Source organism: Elgaria multicarinata, chromosome 3 (genome assembly GCF_023053635.1).
Source record: "Elgaria multicarinata webbii isolate HBS135686 ecotype San Diego chromosome 3, rElgMul1.1.pri, whole genome shotgun sequence".
Taxonomy (NCBI): domain Eukaryota; kingdom Metazoa; phylum Chordata; class Lepidosauria; order Squamata; family Anguidae; genus Elgaria; species Elgaria multicarinata.
Window position 1 is genome coordinate 145,496,406 of NC_086173.1, and position 17,298 is coordinate 145,513,703.

The 17,298-nt window shown below is 42.6% G+C and overlaps 3 non-coding genes across 3 annotated transcripts; all 3 read left to right on the plus strand.

Moving 5' to 3' along the window:
- The first annotated feature begins 2,014 nt into the window (after positions 1-2,014).
- On the plus strand, positions 2,015-2,123 carry TRNAL-CAA (transfer RNA leucine (anticodon CAA)). The gene is made up of 2 exons: positions 2,015-2,052; positions 2,078-2,123. It is a non-coding gene; the product is annotated as a tRNA-Leu (tRNA).
- Positions 2,124-2,657: 534 nt separating this feature from the next.
- Positions 2,658-2,729, plus strand: TRNAE-CUC (transfer RNA glutamic acid (anticodon CUC)). Its single transcript has one exon. It is a non-coding gene; the product is annotated as a tRNA-Glu (tRNA).
- Positions 2,730-5,952: 3,223 nt separating this feature from the next.
- TRNAE-CUC (transfer RNA glutamic acid (anticodon CUC)) lies at positions 5,953-6,024 on the plus strand. Its single transcript has one exon. It is a non-coding gene; the product is annotated as a tRNA-Glu (tRNA).
- The last annotated feature ends 11,274 nt before the right edge of the window (positions 6,025-17,298 follow it).

Here is a 17,298-nt window from a genome sequence, read left to right on the forward strand (position 1 = left end):
TTGTCTAGCTGTTTCTAAATGGAAAAGAAACACCATATATGAACTTCTTCCAATAAATCAGGGTTTTTGCAGCTTTATTCACAGAAGTGTGTGACTGTGTCTATGTTTTGTTTTTCAACATGGGGATTTGCGGTTGGGTTGTGGGTTGACTATAAGGCACAGTTGAGAACTTCTAGTTCAGGAGCCAGATCTGGGTCACAATATGTCCTTCTGGATTTCTCTAAATGACCATGCCATTGTACCCCAACCACTGATCATTTTGTGGTTACACGGCTTCTTTGCCTTTCCTGTCCCCCCTTCTAAAAAGCTTTAAATGCTTCTCCTAAGGTTTGGTTAATGGCAGTAGAAGCTTTAAGATATAGGCCTTTTACACATGGGCCCTTTCTACACCTAAGGGTTATCCCAGGAAAATGGAGGGATCGTCTCTGCCTGCTCCCGGGATCCCCTGTGTGTCATTTTGATGCACAGGAACAATCCTGGGATGATCCCGGGATTTACGGCTGGTGTAGACATGCCCTTAGAAAGAGCTTCAAAGGTACTACGAGCTGTATTAGTACACTATAACAACCTAAAAGAATTCTACTGAAATAAAATATTTAACATAAAATAATAAAAGAGAACCACATAACTGGTGAGGTGGGATACCCCCTTGTCTTCACTTTAGGTATCCCTTATTTTAGGCAGAGTGAGGTGGCCATCTCAGGTAGCGAATGCTGGGGAAGAGGTGTTGGAGGGCAGAGCTGTATGTTCACCACACCATTCTGCCCATGTTGTCTAAGCAGCTAGCAGTGCAGCAGAGGCAGCCAGTATTGAAGTAAGAGCCTTCAACTCCATATAGCCCCCTTCTGTACATGGACTGGCATGGGGAGGCACCATTTTCTCCTTCACCTCTTGTGCTGGTCCTGTGTGATGTTATTACTCTGCAGATTTGCAGTACAAGCCCTAATTATAACAATATATCTATAGCAAAGGGGTAGATTTGGGAGGCAAAGGAAATTGTCTGCAGAAAATACGTTTAGGGAGCAATGTTGGGAGTTGTAGGACTTTTATTGGTCAAAACTAGCATAGGATGCACCCTAGAATGTTTTTTGAGAGGAAGCATGAGGAAGAGCAATTGGAACCATCAGAGTATTTTGATGGTTAGAGCAGAAAAGGTAGAACAATAGCACACGAAGCAAGACAGACAGATGTATAATAATCTATAGCAGCACTCTGCTTTAATTACTATAGTTTGGTGCAGATGTTGAATGATTTAACAAGAAAAATACCTCTGGGAGAACCCATTCAGAAACACCTCCCCCCCCCAATTTGATCGTAAATCCAGTGCAACTAAATTATTTTGCACTAAATTATTGCTTGCTCTACAGCATTTTGAACGGCAGGTGACGTTAAGCGGAACAGGCCAAGAACGCAGATGAACGAATTAGCTGAGTTTTAATCTAAGCAGGAAACGCGTGTGATTGGCTAGAAATGAGCCGTGTCAGTGGAGGCTGGTGGCTCCGATTTCGGTGGGGATGTAAATCCATTCTGGGTTTCAATCAGAACCAGCCAGAACTCTAAAGGAGATCTCCAGGGTGCCGAACCCTGGCTTTTGCACCCTGGATGTTGAACCTTAGGGCTGGTTCTGTTTAGTTCTGATTGAACCCCAGTCTTAGAATTGGGTTCCTTTCTAGAAGGAACCAATTCTAGAATTTTATCTCACTTTGGGAGAACAAAAGTATGCAAACATCGTGCAGCCTGTAATTGAGGGGTCCAATTTGTATGGTTCTCGGTGGGCGCATAATGAATGATCCGACACTGATTGGAATTTAGCATTCAGACTTTAAGAATGAAAGGGAACAACCGCAGCGGCGCTTCATAGGCATTATTTTCCCGCTGGAAGGAGGATCCTTCGAGGAATTCGTGTGTTACTCTCCTCTCTCCCGTTTCTTTGAAAAGGATAGTAATATAATCGCCAGCCTGAAAACAGCCAGCAAGTATTAGAGCCCTTTGTTCGCAGTAGTCTCATGCGAGTGTCAGGATGGCCGAGTGGTCTAAGGCGCCAGACTCAAGGCTTCTACCTTCCCTGCTCTGGGTGTTCTGGTCTCCGAATGGAGGCGTGGGTTCAAATCCCACTTCTGACACATCTATCTTTTGTTTTCAGCTCTTTTTCTCCGTACCTCTCCCATAGAACACACACATAAAATTACTAGAAATACGAAAGAACTTAAAGAAAAAAATGCAAGCAATTTTTAACTTCCTGTTTATGTTACTTCATTTTTCTCGCATTTATGTTTACGATGCCTTTCATGTTTCTCTTCTTTCATTGTCAAGTTATTTTAGCGACTTGGAATGCATTTTGTGGGGTATAGAATTAAGCAGGGATACAAAGGAAAATATTTTTTTACTTTTAAACCCTAAATTTTACGATTCTAAAGCATCCACTCTTTCGGGACGCTTTGGCTTATAAGCGGCAGGCAGCTTCTACGTGTCCGTTTTTATTTTTGCCCTGTTGGGAAGGGACAAAAATGTGTTTTAATCTACTGATTAGCAGAACATGATCTATAGAGAGTGAGTACATTGCAACATCGAGAAATTTACTTGCAGACACATTTATCACCAAAGAATCTCTTTTAGTATGGACTATGTATAGTTTGCTGCAAGAAGGCACTACAGCTTCCCTGGTGGTCTAGTGGTTAGGATTCGGCGCTCTCACCGCCGCGGCCCGGGTTCGATTCCCGGTCAGGGAACATATTTTGAAAATATTCCAAAATAATACGTTTAATTTTTGCAAAACATGCTTTATGTTTGAGGGTACTTAGAATAGCAGCTCCCTTTGCACTTCTTTTTGTAGCTGTGTATGATGAGGGAAATTACTTTAAAAATTACTGAATGAAGAATTAACATTTTAAAATGTACAAAACCTCTGAGTAAATTAAGCTGATATTTTATTTCAATACTGGATGTTGGATATACATTTGTCTGATATTTTAGAATATAGATTTGTTTTAATAACCACCAAACAAAACTTCCTTTAAAAATAAATTATTTATTTATATAGTAGCAGCAATGTTTCTGTACCACTTGTCGTTTGCACAAATCCCAAAGCCGTTCACAAAATAACACAATAAATACAATACAACAAATAGTATCCTACGAGAGACAGATTCACAGAGAGCTCATGGCTCGGGCAAAACCAAAGTAAAAAGATGAATGTTCAATAAATGCCTAAGTCATGCTAACAAAGGGGAGATCATTATACAAGGGAATGTCATTGCAGAGAAGGCCTGCCTCAGAATCGTTGGCAAACAGAAATCTGTAGGTCAGGGCATGGACACAACCTCTGACTATTGTAATGGCCTGGGAGGTCTGCAGCAGGAATCCACATGGATATTCCCACTTTCCTTGCAGCAAGAAAGTGCTTTTGGAACATAGTCCTTATCTACCTTTCTTTTGCTTGTCACATTGTAACTTCTTAATATTTCACTTGTTGATCTGTATCCCTTTTTACCTGCAGAAAAACATAAACACTAAATGATGCCCAAAAGACCCTTTCCCAGTCAACATCTGTTTTCTGGTAAGGACAAATTATTTTCTCCTTCTGATGGCAGCCCAATGCTGGATCAGACTGAAGGCTCAGTGTCCTGCTTTGCGCTGTGGTCCCATCACACATCAATTTCTTGTGTAGCTTCTCTGAGGATTCATTCTTCCAAAAAGTCATTCAAGATCTATTTTTCTCATGCTTAATTGCCTTTATGGACTGCCATTGGACAGGTGCCATTTAACAACAGCTAGAACAGCTCAAAATTGCATGGTTATACCTTATTATAAAATTGTGCACTGTGATTTCTGGGACTCCTCACATTATATTCATAACCTGACACTTTCCAGATGTGTTGAACTTCAGCACCCATCATCTCACCAGCATGGCTGATCTTGGGTAGTGGTAATGGGTATAAGAATATTAGAGCCATGCTGGATGAGGCCAATGGTCCATCTAGTCAAGCACACCTTGTTCACACAGTGACTAACCAGCTATCAACCAGGGACCCACAAGCAGGACACGGTGCAACAGCAGCCTCCCACCCATGTTCCCCAGCAAATGGTGAATATAAGCTTACTGCCTCTGATACTAGACGTAGCACATAGCCATCAGGCCTAGTAGCCGTTGATAACTTTCTCCTCCAGGAATTTATAAAACCCTCTTTTAAAGCCATCCAATTTGGTTGCCATCGCCACACCTTTGGTAGTGAATTCCATAGTTTAACTATGCACTGTGTGACGAAGTACTTCTTTTATCTGTCCTGAATCTCCCACCAATCAACTTCATGGGATGACCTCCATGTTCTAGTATTTTGGGAGAGGGAGAAAAATGTCTCCCTCTCCACATTCTCCACACCATGCATAATTTTGTACACCTCTATTAGGTCTCCTTTACCCATCTTTTTTCTTCCTTACCCATCTGTTGTAACCTTCCCTCATAGGGGAGATGCTCCAGCCCCTTGATCATTTTAGTTGCCTTTTTCTGTACTTTTCCCAGCTCTACAATATATTTTTTAGGTGTGCTGACCAGGACTGTATACAGTATTCTAAGCGTGGCCGAACCATAGATTTGTACAAAGGCACTATTGTACTGGCAGCTTTATTCTCAATTCCTTTTCTTATAATGCTGGACATAGAGTTTGCCTTCTTTACAGCAGCTGCACACTGGTTGACATTTTCATCGAGCTGTCCACCACAATCACAAGATCTCTTTCTTGGTCTGTCACCACCAGCTCAGATCCCATCAGGTTACATTTGAAGTTGGGATTTTTTGGCCTGCTGTGCATCACTTGCTTCCACTGAACTGCATCTGCCATGTGGATGCCCACTCTCTCAAAACCAGTGGAGGGTTCCAGTTTGGGAAAGTCTGCCTGAATCCATTTAGCAGACCAGATGACCTTTCTAACAATCTGTTGTCTGCACTGCCTGGTTGTATTAGAGTAGTTCTACAGGGAAACCTTAATAACCAGACTGTTATCTGATTGGCTGAATCATTGCTCAAACCACCAATCAGAGATAGTTTAGCTGCTCAAGTTTGCTTCCTTCTTTTGGGTAAATACTCCCATATACTCCGGCTAATGTAAAAATAGAGACATTTAGGGTGCAATGCTATGCATGTCTAAACAGAAAAAAAAGGCCTACAATTCCTAGGATGCAGTAGGAACTTTTTTTTTTTTTTTTAAATCTAAACATGTGTAGCTTTGTTCAATCCATTTCTAATTGGAAGGAAGTTATGCAGCCACACTACTGCTTTAAAACGGTTTATAACAGTAGTGACAACTGTTGGGGCCCAGGACACACTCCCTATACAGTTTTCAAAATGTTTTCAAAGTGTCGTATCCTGCTTGGTGTAGATCTGGCAGCTCCGTTGTTGATTAGTACGTAATGATTTGCCTTCCTCGAGGCCTTAAAAAACCTTTCTCCCTTCTCTGATGAAGGAGAGAGCCGGCTGCAGGTAAGTGCTAATGATTTAAGTTACTTAATCTCCGGAGACGATAGTGGGGGAAAATCCCCTCTCCCAGAATACGTTCATCTCCATTACATTTATTTGCATGTTAAAGACCGCAAAAGAATAATACTCCTCCACCTTCAACTTTACAGTAGAAGGTGGCAATCTTATACACACCTGGGATAAAGTCTCATTGTATTCAATAGCGTTACTTCTGAGTAGACATCTGTAGGATTTCTTAGAGGTTTCCTTTATTTCACCTACAAATTCCGTACTCATTTTTTAATCTTATATATATTTATATATATAGGTTCAGGAAAGTGAGCCGAAGCTTTCAACTCTGAAAGTAAGACTGTGAAGTGTCATGACAGGGAACTTACTTTCATTACACCTAAACATGTCATGTATTTGAAATGAGTTGCAGGACCAAAATAATACTGATGATACAAAGATCACTGGAAAAGGTGCTTTTTTTCACAACTTCCCTGGTGGTCTAGTGGTTAGGATTCGGCGCTCTCACCGCCGCGGCCCGGGTTCGATTCCCGGTCAGGGAATGTGTTTTGATGCCTCTTCAACAAGAACAAAAAACCTGATGACTTTGGTAAACTGTGCTTTAATGTTTGAAGATATTCAGCACATTCCATTTGCTTTCAGCAACTCTGCACTTAAAGGCTGCATGTCAACTTCAGAAGAAAAAATGTCTTTTTAAAAAATGAATAAACACTTCAGGTATTACTTCAGAGTTATTATTATTATTTGTCTGATTTTCTTAGGGGTTTTTTTTGGGGGGGGGAAGCCATCAGAAAGATCATCCTTTGAACAAATCAAACAGCAGCAAAGCAATATCTCAAAGATAACATTAAATTCTTTGAGTTTACAGAAAAAGTGTATTGGAGGGATCCAGAAATGAATGCAAATTATAGAAATGTTTATTGACATTATGACAGTGCTGATAAAAAAATGTCATTTTAAAAATTCATGTTCCTCCTATTCCACTTCCTCCTGCGTGGGGAAAACTAAATTCCCACACTCTGCAATGCACTATAACCATCCTGTGCAGTACCCCAGGATTCCACTTTGACTTCTACTGCCTTCCTGTTGACATCCTTGAAATGAAATTTCACATGTATTTGAAATTTGACAAATTATGAATGTCTGAAATGTATTCAATGGTTGTTTGTCTATACCTCTTTGCCTTAATAGTTTAAGGCAGCTAACAGCCATAAAGTCATTATAAACAACAATACCAGAATAAAAATTCAAAAACTCAAACCAGTGGTATGCATCAAGATAACGTTGAAGAAGTACCAGTTAAAATAATAGCAAAATTTCCACCATCCTAAAAAGAGCCCATAACTGAGTAAAAAGATGTGAGGATTTAATGCAGCATTTGTTATTTTTTTACATAGATTCTCAAAGCACCTTAGAAGCAAAACGTTGTAATAATACAAAATATCTCCATTTCTCTCTCTGGCTGTTTCCAGATAGAGGGCTCCAAGCTCTCTCAGGCTAGTACATCTTTTCTTCCTTAATGGATTTTCTGTGGTTAATAAAAAGATGGGAGAAGTAGTAAGAAAACACAGGAGAGTTACAAACAGAAGAAGACCCTGTGTGGCCTCTCCCTAAAATTTTGTGAACGAGGCAGTATTATTGCACAATAAAAGTCTCGTCTGGAAGCACGCATGCCCCTTGCTCACACACCCACAACAGCCCTTCGTCCTCTGGCTGATGGATGGTGCCAGAGCATGCATCCCTTCAGTTCTGTAGTCTCAGAGCAGTAGGCAAGTGTTATATCTAAGAACAACTTTAGCAAAACCAAGCTCAAATTAATGGGTTGAAGAAGTGAGGTGGGGGGTTCCTTCTCAAATGTCAGATTTATTTGTTTTTAAAACTAGTACACCGTACAGGCATGATCCCCTCACTCAGGGAAGAAATTGCCCCGAAGTGGCAGATTATTACAGTGGAGAAATAGACAGCCACAATTCTGGTGGATGGTCTTCAAATTGAGCCAAATACATAACAGACAGAACTGCCAAGCCTAAGCGAGATCTTCCAGTGTGTAAACTCGGTGTTGTACAATAATTCTGCCACTAGATGGTGCTGTCTCAATGGAAGAGAATGGAGCACACAGATAGATGAAATACTCAATTCAAACCATGTGGCTGCCCATGTAATTAAGCCAATTGCAATCCCAGAAAGAAAGCAGAAGTAGAAAGCCCTGGTAAGGCAGCGGATTTTTTTTTTAATGTAGAGAAGCTCTATGACTCTGGAGATCTATTATGCCATATTTGTGACATCTGTTTGTTAATAAACATGCATGAGGAAGTAGGCAAGCACCCAGACAGAGAGTGGAAGCCTGTAATCCAGCGCCAGGTCCTCCAAAGTCAAGCAGCACCCACTGTCTGTGGAGCCCCCCAGACCTCTTGCTTCTTGGCAGCTGCAAATCCCAGAACTCTGTCTTTTTCTCTGATCACATTGCAATGACATGAGTTTCTGCAGCCTTCACAAGAGCATGTGGTGTCTATTGCAAGACTTGCAGAGAGAATGTGTGTGACATGCTTGGAAGATTAATTTAAAGCAATATATCAACGCTATTATTAGGAGCTACTGAGCCTAGAACCAGGAGTTCACAGCACTGGGAAAGGATACCCTGTGTGCTAAAGGGTACACTGAACAGCTGCCAACCACCAGAGCTCTGGACCCACTGGAACTTCTCAGTGTCAAGTGCTCTTTTAGCCATCAAATGTCATTGCATATGCCTCTTCAGCTATCTCTGGAAACATCAGCTGACCATGAATGACCATGAGCAAGTAGACAGTTTCAGTGAAAGATGGTAATTTCCAGTTGACAAATCAGCAAGGACAACCTGGTTCTAGGGGCTGTCTATATGTGGGGAAAACCCCGTGGTGGCTACAGACCTCCACCTGTAGCTTTGCAATCACTGCTGGGCTTTCCTGCAAAGCTGAGCATTGAAAAAGTTGGAGACTTACCCCCAACGTTTTCAATGGGAGCGAGGTCATGGCTGTCCTGGCATCTGATGTCGCTCCAGGGTCAATCCAGGCGTGGTCCATGGTGCAAGGTGTCCAGCGATTGGTCACCTTCCACCAGGAAGAGGGTGGGGGGCAGGGGCAGCTCTGCTACCCAGATAGCTGCGGAAACTCTGCGCTCCCTCCCTGGCATCAGGATTACCCAAAGCCACTGTGGGGGAGTAAAATGACAGGATTTCTGAAGGAGGCAGCTAGATTTTGGAAGCTGCTCTCTGGGGACTGCTGAAGGTCTAGTCTTTGGAGGGTATTTGAACTAAAATGGCTTTTGGCTCCTTCCATGTCTATTATTTTGAATTTGGAACAGGACATGGAAGAGTTTTCCTGGCAAAATAGGCACAGAAGCTATCCAAACCTTATTCTGGGCCTCTTGATACAGCTTCTCAGCAGTTTTGCCTTTTTCTGAAGGAGTCACATTGTAACTCAAGATGTCTGGGTCATTCCTGACCTCCCAGATTCTTTTCTTGATGTTGTTAATGAAATACCAGGTGTCATTGATCTCATGAAAGAGTTCTTTCAGTGGTAGGCCAAATTTCTAAACATATTCACGGACAAGCCTGAGGAAAGAGAAGGGATAATCACTGGCAGAAGAAAAAAATTTGAGTGAACCAATAGTACAAAACTGAAAAACTGTACTGGAATGTATGGAGGGCCATGGTATAGATGTCAGAGGCTGTTACTCTAGCCTCCTCATCTCTCTCATGTTAGTGCATCCGTCCCCCGAGACAATGGTAAAACAAAATAGTCTGAACATTCAGTTTAAGCAGAATTCCTGCCAGCCGAAGAGTGGAAGTGAGGTCAACTCATGGAAATCAATGGAGAAATCCTGATCTAACTGTACCTGGGCAGCAGCTTGTTTCACCCCCTCACCAAACGATAACAGCAAATTCCGGGACATCCAGCAAAAAACACAAAAAGTCTTGAAGCACCTTAAAGATTAATAAAATAATTAAGGCACAAGCCTTTTTGGACAATAATCTCTGTTCAGCTGCAAGGTTGGCTGGCTGACCTTGGGCTAGTGATAATCTCATGGTCTTAACCTTGGCTGTGAGGCCAAGGAAGGGGAGCCATGTACTCCACACTGGCCTCCTTGGGGAAAAGGTTGGGATAAAATATTTATTTATTTATTTATTTATGTCCATACTGTCCAATAGCTGAAGCTCTCTGGGCCGTTCACAAAAATTAAAATGACGAGGTACAGCATAAAATACAAAAGCTTAAAACCACACTATAAAAGTACAGCCAGAATAAAATGTAACAGCAATGCAGAGATTTAAAATTCAGATTTAAAATGTCAGCCCTGCCCTGTTCACTTAATATAAACTGTTAGAGGCGCCATGGCCAAGTTTTAATTGGCCCGTGGGTGACGCCCAAGATCTTATGGGCAATGTCTCCTTTCTTCTGCCTTTCAAACAGTCTTGCACAGCATGGCAGTGTTATAGAGCAGTAACAAATGAGCAAGAGATGCTTATGCATGCTTCATGTGCATCTTACTTCTGGCTCTCAGGCAAATGCATGAGTACCAGCCTTCTTCCTCATTGTGATAGGTCTCAACTGGTCCTCCAGTGCAGTTGTTGGCTTCAAGAACAGTCACCTGGAGGCAAAGAGGACAATTCTGGTTTGACCCTGAATTTCCTGCTCAGATGTCATTTGAACATCCTTAACCACAGATGGGAGGGCAGTTTATTTATTTAGTAATGTATTTGGTTTCTACCTATCAATATTGTTACATTGCCCGGGTCCTTCCTTTTTTCAAGCTTTATTTACAAGGGACTGGAGTTTTTATGTTATATCCGCCGCCCTTATCCCCTAGCCTTTCCTCCTCCTTAGGTCTAGTTTTCCTAAACAGCAGCTGAGAATCTGCAGGTGGCAGATGGACTCCCAAGATGGAATGCTACAAAAACAAACAAACAAATTGTTCCTTGCACTTAGAAAGTTAGATGCCAGGGAGAAGGTTTTCTATCACAACTATCTCCCTGACGACAGTCTAGTATTGTGCTGGGAATTATTTTGTATAGAGGAGTATTCACTTCAGTTATGAGGTCTTTGACCTGCAGTTTTAAGTGCTAAAACCCAGAAACAGGCTAGCCATCTCGTTGGCTGTTTGGGAAAACTAGCCCTTAATTCATTTCCCTTAGGGACATAAGAAGCTGAGTCAGATCCTTGGTTCAGCTTGTCCAGTTTTGTCAAAATTGATTGGTAGTGGCTCTCCAGGGTTTCAGGTGAGAATTTGTCCAGCCCTAGCTGGAGATGCCAGGGATTGAACCTGGGACCTTCTATCTGCAAAGCAAATGCTCTACCACTGAGCCACAGTGGTCCAGGCTGATTGCTTTGTTCATTGCTTTCATTCATTTAATATTGATTTAGCTAGTATCTATCTTGCTTTATGACACACACACCCAAACCATTTTAAACAAACTTATAGCACTGCTGTCTGTGGTTCACCTATGCGTGTTTATTTCTTGACGTCTTGGGGAGGGGCCATAGCTCGGTGGCAGAACACCTGACTTACTTGCGGAAAGACTCAGGTCCGATCACGAGTGTCTGTAGTTTTAAAAGGGCCAGGTAGCAGGTGATGGCAAAGGTAGAGAGGTCCATTGCAGGGAAATCCATCCCTTTTGGGGCTCTTTGGATTCCCCCGGCAACTCAGGCTTGGCTTGCAATTACAAGCTGAACTACAGGCTTTCCCTCAAATTTGGGAACTTTTCTTGATCCTCCCTACCCCCATATATAGGAACTTGTGCAAATTGCGCCTGAAATTTGCGTCATTTGCAGAAATTTTGGGCAGAATTTGCATGGATTGCAGCGACAATTTGCGCACATTGCTATTTACAGGTGGGGAAAGGAAAATCTGCAAGCTGGTCCGACCCAATGAGATTGTGTTGGGCCAGTTCGCTGGGAGGCAAGCCAAAATCCAGGGGGCAGAGCTGTTGAAAACTTAGTAAATTCCACCCTCCAGATGGATTCTCTGACATCCCTACACGAAAGCCCGAGAGCCTGGAGATTAGTTGCCAGTCAGGCTAGACAATACTCATCTTGATAGACAAATAGTCTTACTTGGTATAATCAATGAGGTAGGGTGGAAACTTTTCCAGTGCTTTACTTTTCCATGGAAAAGTATCCATTTCATGAGTTCTTTAGTAACAATGAGCTCCATCACACCTACATTTTTGTCCTGGTTTGCCCCTGCCTTATCCGCCTTCATTTCATTAACGTGTCAAGTGCTGGTCACTTTCACATGTGCATGTCCTTGTGCTATTTCAGCTTGTGCATCTTTTCATCTGTGATGCTCGCACTTCCTCTCACTTGCTTTCTCTCCCGCTATTGTGCCTGCCCCACCACTTCCCTTCATCTTCCTGCAGCTCATTGGTTGTTTTTGTGGCTGTGAGGGACATTGCGATGGACGTGGGTGCCCCCCTCTTCTGGTTTTCAGTCTAACATTTAAGGAATTTGGGGTTTTATCACCCGTTTCTGGCATTTGAGCTGTGCGTGGTGCAGCATCTTTACACCAGCTGCTTGAAAACTGGCTCCTGGTAGGCAGAAACCATTTTTTAAAAATTTCTGCATAAATACAACAGTATGCACTCACGGCAGCCTGAAACTGCGCAATTATGGAAAAATGCCACCCAACGCTTTCCCCTAGGATTGTATTAAACAATATAAGTGAAGGGGGAGGGTTATTAGCAATCGACAATCGGTGATGGATGCCTTTGGGGAACCACACAATAAACGAAAAGGAGGTTTTTAATGGGAGACAGCATAGGTGATTTGGGGCTTTATCGGTCGCACCTGTTCTGCCATTTGAGCTGCACTGGGCATTTGTGTACCCACGCTCCCTCCCCCTTCCCAGTTGAGCGATCGGATAGGCGTCAGGGTGTAGTTGTGCAATTCCACCTGAGCACCCATAAAGCGGGCAGAAAAAAGAGGGAAGCCAAAAGAGAGCAGGAATTGGATCAGTGAAAGTATGGTTGACTGTTCATTCCACCAACTCAGCAAGTGTCCCCAAGCAGAATGAGGAAATGGATTCAAATGGAGTGCTGGAGGAGAACTGTCCCACGCTCTTCTTTTGTCAGTGGGACCGCCCTTCACCACGCACGCTCCCAACAAAAAAAAATTGGGAAGTGCCGATAGTGCAAGGACAGCTTTACACGGGGACAGAGGAGCGGTTTTATTGTACATGGAGGAAATAATGGACTTACCCCGCTCTAAAATAAGATGGAAAAAGGGGAGGAAGTGGCAAGATGAGTGCAGGATAGGGACAATGTCATGTGAGCACTGTGCTGCAAAACCACATACCAGGCACGGGAAGTGTGTGATAAATTGCTGGTGTGATGGAGCACTATGAATGGATGCCAATTGCAAAATACAATATTAGGCAAGATTAGCAGTTGCAAAGATGTAGACAAGGGTCAGCATATTATTTATTTATTTATTTATTTATTTATTCATTTTTTGCACTTATATACCACTCCCACAGCCAGGGCTCTCTGGGCGGTTATGCAAAGGTCATCAGTTTTCAATGTCTTTGTTGCTTTCATAATTGTATACAGTGAATGACAACATTGCATCTGAAGATGTGTGAGAAGAAAAGACAGTTCTATCTATGGCGGCCCATTCGCTCATGAAAGTCATCACTTGATTTATAGCTATCGTATGAAGAAACTTTATGTGTGAACCAGCCCCAGGTGTAGAATAATCCAAGTGCAGAGAAACAAAGAGTTGTATGTGTATGTTTATCCTAAGTGTGCCTTTCTTAGGTTCAGATATTTATATTGATTCACTCTGGAATCCTTTTGCTTCTTGTTACTTACTTTTTCTCATTGGGACTTTCATTTCATCCCAGTTCCCGGTTTGGTGGTGGAGGGGCGCCAACCCAGTGCTGTGAAGACAGCCCCCAAGTCTAGATCCAACCCCAATACCACTGGCCATAGTCTGGATTTTATCCACCTTGTGACCAAGGATCCATCTTTCAAAGTGTCTGTGTCTTTAATAATAATCTCCATATTGGTGGAGCTGTATTATATATTGAATTTGCCAGTTTACAATATGTTAAAGAGAAAATCAGTGGCCTGGATATACGTTTCTCTTCCTCTTCCCCACCCTGTGAAATACAGCCAGTGACAGTATATTTTGCAAAGCCCTCTAGCAATTAACACACCAGATCTGCTAAAAGTGTGAACCGCCCGGAGAGCTTCGTCTATTGGGCGGTATAAAAATGAAATAAATAAATAAATGCCAAACAAACGGACAACAAAAACGAAGCAGCAGGTGTCTTTTTAAAGAGTGGTATGCGTTACAACTAGGGAAAGTTGTAAAGCACTGCCAAAATAAATAAATAAATAAATAAATCTCCCAAGAACTTTTTTTAAAAACAACAACAACCCATGTTTACATAGATAAATGCTCCAACTCATTTATCATACTGAGCGTGTCATGCAGTAAAGAACTAAGAAAAGCCTTATAATGTTCAGGCAAGGAGAGGAGCCTACACAGAGATTCAGAAAAGTCTATGAGGGCTTGGAAGTTATGAAAGGCTTAGAGAACACACCAGTGAGGAAGGTAGATGAGAAGTTTACTGTCTCTCAGGCCCAGCATTGGGACTTGATGTGGCTGGACAGCAGCCAAGAGCTCATCCCTGACTCTGTCAACTCAACGGGCAGTTGAACTTTTGAATGGGAAGTCTGTGCCTGCTGCCCACCATGTTAGAGCACCCCAAATGCAATGCCCGACCCAATGTCAGTGGCGTAGATGGCATTTAGGTTCATTTAAGAAGGTGGACATCAGGTGCAGAGAGGAGTTGGGCACTGGCTGGGCTCCCATTTGGTCAGGCTAATCCTCATGCATAGCCACAGTAGCAAAAGGATTTGGGAGAAAGGAGGTTACCTACAGCTCAGAACGCATTCACACTGATTTTTAATGCTTTAGGAGAGGCAGTGCACACATATGCACACCTAAAAAAACAAATGGTCAGGTTGGAGAGTATGGCCTGGGCCTGGGCTCAGCGGAGGATCATCCAACACCAACCCACAAACAGTTCCCCACCTTATGTGATATTTGGTAGCTCAAAGTTAGGGTGACCATATGGAAAGGATGCATAGAACAGTTGCATAGAAAAGGGAACTTCAGCAGGTGTCATTTGTATATATGGAGAACCTGGTGAAATTCCCTCTTCATCACTAGAGGGAATTGCAGGAGCTATACTAGAGTGACCAGATTTAAAAGAGGGCAGGGCTCCTGCAGCTTTAACGGTTGTGATGAAGAGGAAATTTCACCAGGTTCCCATATATACAAATGACATCTGCTGAAATTCCCTTTTCTATGCAACTGTTAAAGATACAGGAGCCCTGTCCTCCTTTTCATATGGTCACCTTATCAAAGTGTATTTGGTGGTGCAGGAGCATATAAACTTCAGTTACTCAGTGAAGCTCTTCGTTCATACCTCTTTCCAACTTTCACAAGAATAAGGAACTGGAAATGGCTTTCCGAGTCCCTCCTGGAAATGCCAGGGAATGAACCTGGGCGAATTCTTTAAGGGATTTTGGGAATTTCGCCTTTGCTTGCTCTTTACGCTTGTTGTGTTTCTTTGAAGAACAACAAACATATTCAACCCTTGAAAGAACAAACAAGTTTGGAAATAGCACACAAAGTATTAGAAATAATTGTGAATATGTTCTGAGCCTTAGGAAACTTCTTTCTCCAACTCCTTTTCTTACTATGCATCAGGATTAGCCTGATCATAAACTACCCCTTCTTAAAACAGAAGTCCTTCCAATTCTGCCTTTCCTTCCCACTCTAAACAAGCCTTTCATTTTCTTTCTCCAAAGTGTTAGGGACTCCAATTTACTTAATCCCACCTCTTTGACCTCTTTATATTCAAAAGCCCACCCCTGATTAGCCCAGAATGTTCACACATGACCGTGGCGCTCTCATGTTTAGCAGATGGGAGAACGAAGCAAATTTCTCCGTAATCTGTTTCTCTTCAATGTTTTTGAATGGGTTGGGGGACCATCTGCAGAAGTTATAGGGGGCTGTGTAGGGGGGGGATGGGAGGAAAGGACAATGAAATTAGGACCCAAAATAAAGGGTATAAGTTACAGATATCTAGATGCTGATTAAATACAAGGAAGAACTTCCTGACGGTAAGATCTGTACAGCATTGGAACGGACTACCTACAGTGGGTTCTCCATCTCTGGAGGTTTTTAAAAAGAAGCTGGACAGCCACTTCTCATGGATGGTTTAATTGGTTTTCCTGCACATTGCAGAGGGTTGGACTAGATTATCCTTGTGTCCCTTCCAACTCAACAATCCTATGATAAGTTCCATTCCATCAGTGGTATCCTTGGGCATGCAGAACAACATTTCTGGATCCAGCGCTGAGGCAGTATACCCCTGAATATGAGAAGCTGTAGGCAAGCAGAGGGTGGGTCTTGCCTCCATGACCTGTTTCTTGGCTTGCTGGAGGCATCTGGTTGGCCACTTTTGAAAGAGGATGCTGGACTAGATGGATCTTTGGTCAGCTCCATCAGGATGCTTCTTCTGTTCTTAACCTGCACTTGTCACCGGAAGACAGGACAGGCTTGGTTGAGGAAGAGAGCAATTTGGTTTGGGTATCATTTTTTTGGCCATACAATTGCTGTTAAAGGCACTGCTAATGGAGCTGTGTGTCACTTGGGCAGCTATCCTTTAACACAGGGTGGGTAACCTCCGACCTGTGATCTCCATGCAGCCTGTACGGGTTCCCCATCTGGCCCAGCGTCTTCAGTGTTATCTCCGAGAGACCATTTAAAGGCATTTAAATTTTAAATATCCAACATAGAACTGAGCTCTGCCTTGCAGGCATGAAAGCTGTTGCACTGGGGCATAATCATGAGTAGGCATGCATATAATTGAGATGTCCTTGGTATGCTTGATGGGAAAATGTCCAAAGTGGTAAGATTTACACCTGGCACCACCCACTTTGGCCCAGTCTGCTCTATCCTCAGCCCCACTCCATATCTTTAGCACCCCCCTCCTCACTGTAGGAATGTGGTGCCTTGAGATCCTTCCCAAATTGGAATTTGGTCCCTGAACTGAAAAAGATTCCCCACTCCTGATCGAGGAGAGAAGTCCTTCCTCTCTGTCCCAAACCATCATTTTTATGCAACACATTTTTTTTATTTACTACTACATTTGTAGATTGCCTTTCAGGCATAAGTCTCTTGAGGGGGTGTACAAAAACAAATACTAAAACAATTAAAATATATTTAAAAAACTAAGTATGTGATTCTCTAGGGGTAAATTTATGAATACGGGAAGGGGTGGTGGGGGTGTGATACGGGGCGGCCTAAAGCTTATTTGAAGCCGTAGGCTCATGTAAACATCAGGTTTTTCCCCGCCTCCAAATAATGCTGATCTAGTTTGAATTTGCACTCCAGATGATTAAAGCTGAAATAGGATCAAGGACCACGGACTCAAGATTCCAACTGAAACCAAATAGTCGGTTTATTGATACACAATGCTCAGGAGAGGTACTGCAGAGAAGTAATATTGTAGGCCTAAATGACTACATCAGAACGCAGTGGTGGGTGGGTGGGAATCTATCCAAGAAGTTCAAACATGAGAATGAATAAGAATAACTGAAGAAAGAACAACTAAGAAAGCAACTGTATACTATTAAGCCTTTTGTTACATCCTTCATCCAGCCTATAGCTTAAAAGTATCCCAGATTTTCTTAGTTGTTCTAAATGCATAACATTTTAACATTAAGGGTGCAATCCTGGCTGGGGCATGCTGGGAGTTGTAGG